Source organism: Rhinopithecus roxellana, chromosome 17, assembly GCF_007565055.1.
Source record: "Rhinopithecus roxellana isolate Shanxi Qingling chromosome 17, ASM756505v1, whole genome shotgun sequence".
Classification (NCBI taxonomy): Eukaryota; Metazoa; Chordata; class Mammalia; order Primates; family Cercopithecidae; genus Rhinopithecus; species Rhinopithecus roxellana.
The window spans coordinates 25,433,897-25,441,617 of NC_044565.1; positions in this window are offsets into that span (position 1 = coordinate 25,433,897).

The window sequence follows — 7,721 nt, forward strand, 5'->3', positions numbered from 1 at the left end:
TTTCCTTTGCTGTAGGAGCAGAAACTTTTTAACCCATTTATGCCTAGTGTTCCATCATTGGAATGCTAAGCTTGTGGGAGTTATTTGTATCCTACTGCTCAAGGTCATCACCAAGGTCCGATTTTTCACGCACAAAACATTTGCAGCCTCCAGCATAAATGGGTTAACTTGATGTGAACCCATTTTCCCATGTTGGCTTTGGTTGCCCTTGCTTGTGGGGTATTACTCAACAAATCTTTGCCCAGTCCATTAAACCAAAGTCTTCAACTATTTCAACCTTCTCATATCCCAATAACATATTTTAATTCTGAATTCTCCCAATAACCAATATCTATGCATCAAAATTCATAAGCTGAACTTTTTTTATATAACAGAATGATTAGGCTTGCACTGCCTCGCCTCTCTTACCTATCACTAGGATATTCACAGTTCTTTCTATTTGCATATTTGTATTTTTTAAAGACTTTTTCTCAGAGCAGCATTAGATTCACAGTATAACTGAGAGGAAGGTACAGAGATTTATCATATACCCGCTGTCCTCATAACTTCTCCATTATCAACAACATCCCCAGCAGAAGAATATGTGTGTTACTGTTGGTGCACTTTGATTTTTTAAAATACATGCATACACATATACACAGTCACACAAAGCCCTCGGGAACATGGCTTTGTTTTGATGGAGAAGCAGTTGACATTATAATAATGCAAACAACTTCACATGGAGCAGCAATGGCTTCGACTTGGAGTCTCACCAAGCTTAAAATGTCATTTACCACCCCCCATTCCCATCAGTCCACTCACTACCTTGCTAGCTCCTTCACTTTCCTCTAGAGTAACATTGGTCTCCATCTGTTCTCTCCCACATCACCTGCCCATCTCAACCTTGGCCTGCAAGGTATCATTTATCCCCAAATTGATATACAGGTTTAACACAATTTCTATCAAAATCTCAGCAAGAATTTTTGTATATATAGACAAGGTTATGCTAAGATGTACATGAAAGGCAAAGGAACTAGAATAACTAAAATAATGTTGAAAAAGAAGAAAACAACATGGAAGAAATAGTTCTACCCAACTTGATGACTTATTATATAGCTACAGTAATCAAGACAAGTACCCAGCCTGGGAAGCTCCCTCATCCTACTGGGTTGATACTCCTCTTCCCCACCCAGAGACAACAGGAGTCCAGGTGGAACAACCAAGGTGATTACAACACAACAGACCCCCAGCCTTTGATCAAGGAAGGGGCTATTCTGCTACAAGTGCCCAGCCTGGAAGAGCTCTTTATTCCTGCAGGCCAGAGACTCCCTCCTCCTACCCAGAAGCACCAGGCAGCTCAGCCTAGGGAGGCTCCTTCTGCCATTCTGCCGGAAGGGTTAGTGGGAGCCTCATTGGCACTAGATACACTAAGAAAACCAAAATAACATTGCAAAGACTCTGAAAATTAAATTTTCATTGAAACTACAGCTCATAAAACAAGCCAGTTTCTTTGTGCTAAACCTAATCAGGGTGACTGACTACTGAAATGAGAAATTTATATAGGACTCAGAGTCTCTTAACATAACGGGAAAATGTATGGTATGCAATAAAAGATCACCCATCATACAAAGATTCAGGAAGATCACAACTTGAATGAGAACAATCAATCAACTAACGCCAACAACAAGAATGAGAACAAACCTTGTAATTATTTGACAAGAATTTAAAGCATCCATCATTAAAATGCTTCAACAAACAATTACAAATTCTCTTGAAACAAAGGAAAAGTAGAAAATCTCAAAAAAGAAATATACACTATAAAAAGGAAAGTTATAAAACTGAAAAATACAATAAGCAAAAATAAAAAAAGACGCATTACATGGGCTCAATAGTAGAATGGAGGTGACATAGTAAAAAAAATCAGTAAACTTGAGGACAGAAAAATGGAATTTACCCCATCTGAACAGAGAGAAAACAGACTAAAAGGAGTAAGTAAACTGTTACAAGGATCTATATAAAAACGGCAAAAATCCAACATTTGTATTCTGGCATCCCAAAAGAGAGACAGGAGAAGACTCAAAAGCACTCAAAGAAGTAATGGCTGAAATCCCAGCTTGGCAAAAGACATAAGCCCACAGACACAAGAAACCGAGTGAAGTCCAATAGGATAAACCTGAAGAAATTCATGTCGAGACACAGGAAAAACGGAAGATGAAAGGAAAATGCTGAAAGCTGCCAGAGAGAAATGATACATTAATTCTAAGGGCACACCAATTTAAATGAAAATTTCTCATCTGAAACTATTCAGACCATAAGGAAGTGGCACAATCTTTTACAAATGCTGAAATAAAAGAACTGTCTACTGTGAATTCTACATTGGGTGAACGAAGGTGTTCTGCAGAAATGAAGGGGAAATAAACGTTCTTAGATGAAGTAAAAAAGAATTTGTGGCTAGTGACCTACCTTTAAAGAATGTTGAAAGGAAGCTCTTTAAATAGGAAAAGATACAAGGAGGAGTCTTAGGACATCCAGAGGAAAATAAAAAAGAAAGAAAAGAAATACGGGTACCTACAATAAACCAAACTACTCTTCATCTTGTAAATCACAATTGATGAAAAAGTAAATCTAAAACCGCTCTGAAAAATGAAGTCTATTAGTTTTTTTTTTTAAAAAAAAAGCACATGCATATTTAGAATCACTCCAAAGAAAATGAAATACTTAGATACACACTTACATATCATATACAAGATCTGTATGTTGGAAATTTTGAAATGCTGATGAAAGAAATCAGTGAAGAACTAAATAAATGGAGAGACACATGTCCATGAATTGAAAGACTTGACATAATGAAGATGTCATTTCCCCAAAAATTGATTTAAAAGTTTAATGCAATTTCTATAAAAATCCTAGCAAAGTTTTTGCCAACATATACAAGCTTTTTCTGGAAAGGCACAGGTCTTAGAATAGGTAGAATACTCTTCAAAAGAAGAACGAAGCCAGGCACGATAGTGCATACCTGCAGTCCCAGCTACTCAGGAAACTGAAGATCACTTGAGCCCAGGGGTTGGAGTCTTGCAACATAGCAAGAACCCATATCTAAAAAAATAAAAAATTCTTAAAAAGAAGAATGGAGTAGAAGAAATCCCCTTACCTGATATTAAGGCTTACTATATAGAAAGAATAATCAAGACAGTGTGGTTTTAGCAGATGGATTGACACATTGATCAATAGAAAAGAAAAGATGCCAGAAATAAACCCAAGCAAAATATGCCCAGCCGATTTTAGACAAAGGTGCAAAAGCAATTTAGTGATGACGGATACCCTTGTCAACAAACAGTACTGGAGCAATTGGAAACCTATAGGCAAAATCAAAAACATTAACAAAAAACAAAAATCCCACTCACAATAATTTTAGACTTAAATTTCATATCTTATTTGGAAATTATAGACTTGCATTATAAAAAATGAAACTAAAAAACTTGTAGAAAAATAGCAAAAAATCTCCAGGATCTAAAGCTAGGCAGAATTCTTAGACTTGACATGAAAAGCACAATCAGTGGGGCCGGGCATGGTGGCTCACGCCTGTAATCCCAGCACTTTGGGAGGCCAAGGTGGGCAGATCACCTGAGCTCAGAAGTTCAAGACCAACCTGGGCAACGTGGAGAAACCCTGTCTCTAAATAGATAGATAAATAAATAAATAAATAAATAAATAAATAAATAAATAAATAAATGGAATCAAAGCACAATAAGTAAAAGAAAAAATTAATAACAAGGACCTCATGAAAATTAAAACGTGTTGCTTTGTGAAAGTCTCTGTTAACAGGATGAGAAGTCAAGCTACAGAATGGGAGGAAATATTTGCGTGCCACACTAACAAAGGACTAGTTACTAGAATATGCAGAATATGTAAAGAACTCTCAAAGTTCAGCGGTAAAAAAAAGAACAATTCAATTAGAAAATGAACAAAAGACCTGAACACCCTTATTACCCAACAGGATTTACAAATAGCATATAAACACATGAAAAGATGTTTCCCTCACCAAAGTAAAACCATGATGAGATACCACTATGAACTTAGGAGAATAGCTATCATTAAAAATAATGATGATACCAAATGCTGGTGAGGGTATGGGAAACTGGATCTCTCACACGTGCTGGTGGGGATTGAAAAGGGCACAGCCACTCTGGAAAACGGTTTGGCAGTTTCCTATAAAACTAAGCATTCAACTACCATATGACCCAGTAATTGCATCCGTAGATGTTTATCCCAAAGAAATAAAAATGTGTGTCCACACAAAAAAGCATACACAAATGTCCGTAGCAGCTTTCTGTGTAAAAGCCAAAGCTGGAAATAATCCAGACATTCTTTGATGGGTAAATGGTTAAACAAACTGGCACATCTGTACCATGGAACACTACTCAGCAACAAAAAGGAACAGACTATTGATATATATTGGAATGACTTGGATGGCTTGTTTTTTTCTTTTTTTGAGACAGAGTTTCACTCTTGTCACCCAGGCTGGAGTGCAATGGTGCGAGCTCGGCTCACTGCAACTCCTGCCTCCCATGTTCAAGCGATTCTCCTGCCGCGGCCTCCTGAGTAACTGGGATTACAGGTGCTCATCACCACACCAGCTAATTTTTTGTATTTTTAGTAGAAACTGGGTTTCATCATGTTGGCCAGGCTGGTCTTGATGTTATATGGAAAAAGCCAGTCCCAAATAATTATACCCTGTACGATTCCATTTATACAGCCTTCTTGAAATGACAAAATCCTAGATATGGAGAACAGATTCGTTGTGTCCAGGAGCTGGAGAGAGTGGAGGAGTGGGGGCAGGGGTGGGTGTGGCTGTCAAGGGGTAGCAGGAGGGAGGAAGATCTTTGTGGTGATGGAACAGTCCTGTACCTGCATTGCCGTGGTTGGTCCACACATCTACAGGTGATAAAAGGGCAACAAACTGCACCCATCCAGTCACATGTCACTTAAAAACAGGGATACGTTCAGAGAATAAGTTCAGAATCGCCTGTCAGGCGATTTTGTCATGAGATCATCATAGAATGTATTACACAAACGTCAACGGTAGAGCCTGCCACACACCTAGGCTGTATGGTACGGCCTATTGCCCCTAGGCTAGAAGCCTGTGCAGCTTGTTACTGTACTGAATACTGTGGACAATCCTGTGTGCTCTCGGTCACCCTGTCCAGCCCTGAACACAGTGGCATTTGTGTTTCCAAACATAGAAAAGGTAGTGTGTTATGCTACGATGTCACTAGGTGGTAGGAATATTTTTGCTCCATTATATAATCACACGGGACCACCATTGACTGTGAGGTCCGTTGTTGACTGAAACGACATTGTCGTGTGGTGCGTTACTATCCATTGTACCAATGTCCATTTCCTACTTTGAGATTCCACTACAATCACAACAAGGTGAAGAGTACACAGGACCTCTCTTGTGCTATCTTTACAACCTCCTGTGAATCTATAATTACTTCAAGCTAAACAGTACACACACACACACACACACACACACACACACACACACACACACACACAGAGTCACACAAAACCCTTGGGAGCATGGCAAGAGAAGGAATTGATACCATAGGAGGGCAAACAAGCTCACGGGAAGCGGTGAGGGCTTCCATTTATAGTGTCTCCACTCCTAAAATGTCGCTCATTGCCCACCTTCCTTCTGGCATCCCTGGCACAATCCAGGGATGTGCTCTTCCCCCGCTTGATAGTTTCTTCCCCTCCCACCTCTGTTGTGCTCTGAAGTAACGTTCACATCCACCTGTCCCTTCCTACACTTCCTTCCCCTCTCTATCTTGGGTCGCCAAACCTCCACCACCCCTCTGACCCCTCTCCAAGGCAACCAATCAGAGGAAGCCATCCTCCTGGCCAAGGATGGGCATGTGACCCAAATTAGACCAAGCGGAGTCCTTGTAGGGGGCTGCCATTTGACCTCTGCAGCTCCGGGCTCAGAGCAAGGCCTTCCACGCGCATCTCCAGGGCCACCACTCCAGGAGAGCCACTCACGATGTGCTCTACGTAACATTTGACTCAGAGGGAATCTAAGCCCGAGTCCCAGAAGAGGAAACTTCAGGAAGGAAGGCGTGCCATAGCCAGGACTTCTGTGGGTGCCGACCAGCCAGGAAGGAGGGGCCAGAGCCACGCAGGTGGATACTACCCAGGCTCACCTGCCTCCCAAGGAGCCTGGTACCCTCAGCTGGGCCAGCCCCCAGCCCCATGGCTACTGGTAGCCAAAGAGCCCTTGCTGTGCTTCAAACAGCCTGAGGGTGTTACAGCACCCCACTCACATGGAAACCTTTCTGGGGTCCCCTGTCCCTTGCCTGCTGTGCAGGACGGAGGAGCCACGGAGGAGGTCAGAGTCTCAGAGCACCAGTGCTTAGGGACACAGGGCATTCTTTCCACAGGGAGGAGGCCAAAGCTAAAGGGGCTGGAATAAGAATCTCCTGGGAGGCCAGACATGGGCATTCTCTGTTTTCTCCCCCTCCCCGTCTCCTCACTTCTGTACCTCCTTTCCCTCTCTCTCCTCCCTCTCTTCATCTGTCCCTCTCTCCCTCTTCCCCCCTTGCCTGCTTCTCCGTCTCCCCTCCAAGGCATGTCAGAGCTAAGCAGAGCCAGCAGAGCCGTGTCTCTCTCCTCATCTGATTACCCCCCACGCTGGCCCCCTAGCCTTGCTTTCCCCAGCTCTGTTCCTGGCTCCCAGCCCCGGCCACCCTGGGCAACCCGGCCCAGCAAAGACCAGGCTGTTTTGGAAAAGTGCAGGGAGGTGGCAGAATGTGCGGTCTGTGAGTTCCCTCCAAACTGGCGCCCCAACCCCTGGACAAACAGAGTCCATGTTTGCCTGTCCACAGCGGTCTGTGTTCTCCTTCCAGGCTGGGAGATCCCGAGGGTAGGCGACCGTGTTGGGGACGTCATTGACCCACTGGGCCCATGGAGGAGAGGCAAGGACAGCCCGGGTGATGACAGGGCCAGCCGCCTGCCCAGCTGGGCCTGCCTACCCCAAGCAGGGTGGTCAGGCCGAGGGCAGCCCAGGGACCATGCTTTCATTGCCTCGGCTGCCACGCGGGGCATTCCACCAGGAGGGATGGAATTTACTCTCTGGAAAATGACTGCCTTTCTTGGCGCGACTCCCTGCGGAAGCTGGGGCTTTTCACTGCTTCTCAGGATGCTGGGGGCCTCTGTCCAAGGGAGCCCCTTGGAGAGGGCATGTGCGGGTGGGGCAGGCCACCAGTACTACCTTCTGCTTTTTGTGGCTTTAGAAAAGTCCCCCTGCCCCTTTCCCCACCCGGGGAGAGTGGAGGATGGGGGCCGTATCACAGTGCGGAGGAGAGGTGAGGCAGAAAGGACGCCAGAGCAGGTGAGCTGGGGTAGGATTGCTGAGCGTCCTGCTCTGGTGACATTGCTCTGGTGCTGGGTCCTTCTTTTCTGGGTGGCGAGGCTCTGAGACCTTGGCAGAGTGAGGCCCTACACCTCAGGGTGTGCCTGGGCCAGGGTACTCTGAGCTGAGGTTGGGTCTGACTTGACTGTACGGAAAAGAAACGTTGCAGCCGCAAAAAGGCTCTTCTCAGGCCAGCTCAGGGGTGGGCCTTCCCCCTCAGGCTGTGGGGATGGGACCGGGGCAGGGCGGAAGCTGGGGCCAGCCTGGCCACGCTGTGGCCTTTCCTGGTTCCCAGTGTGCAGCTCCAGGGGCCAAGGCTCTGTCTCTCATT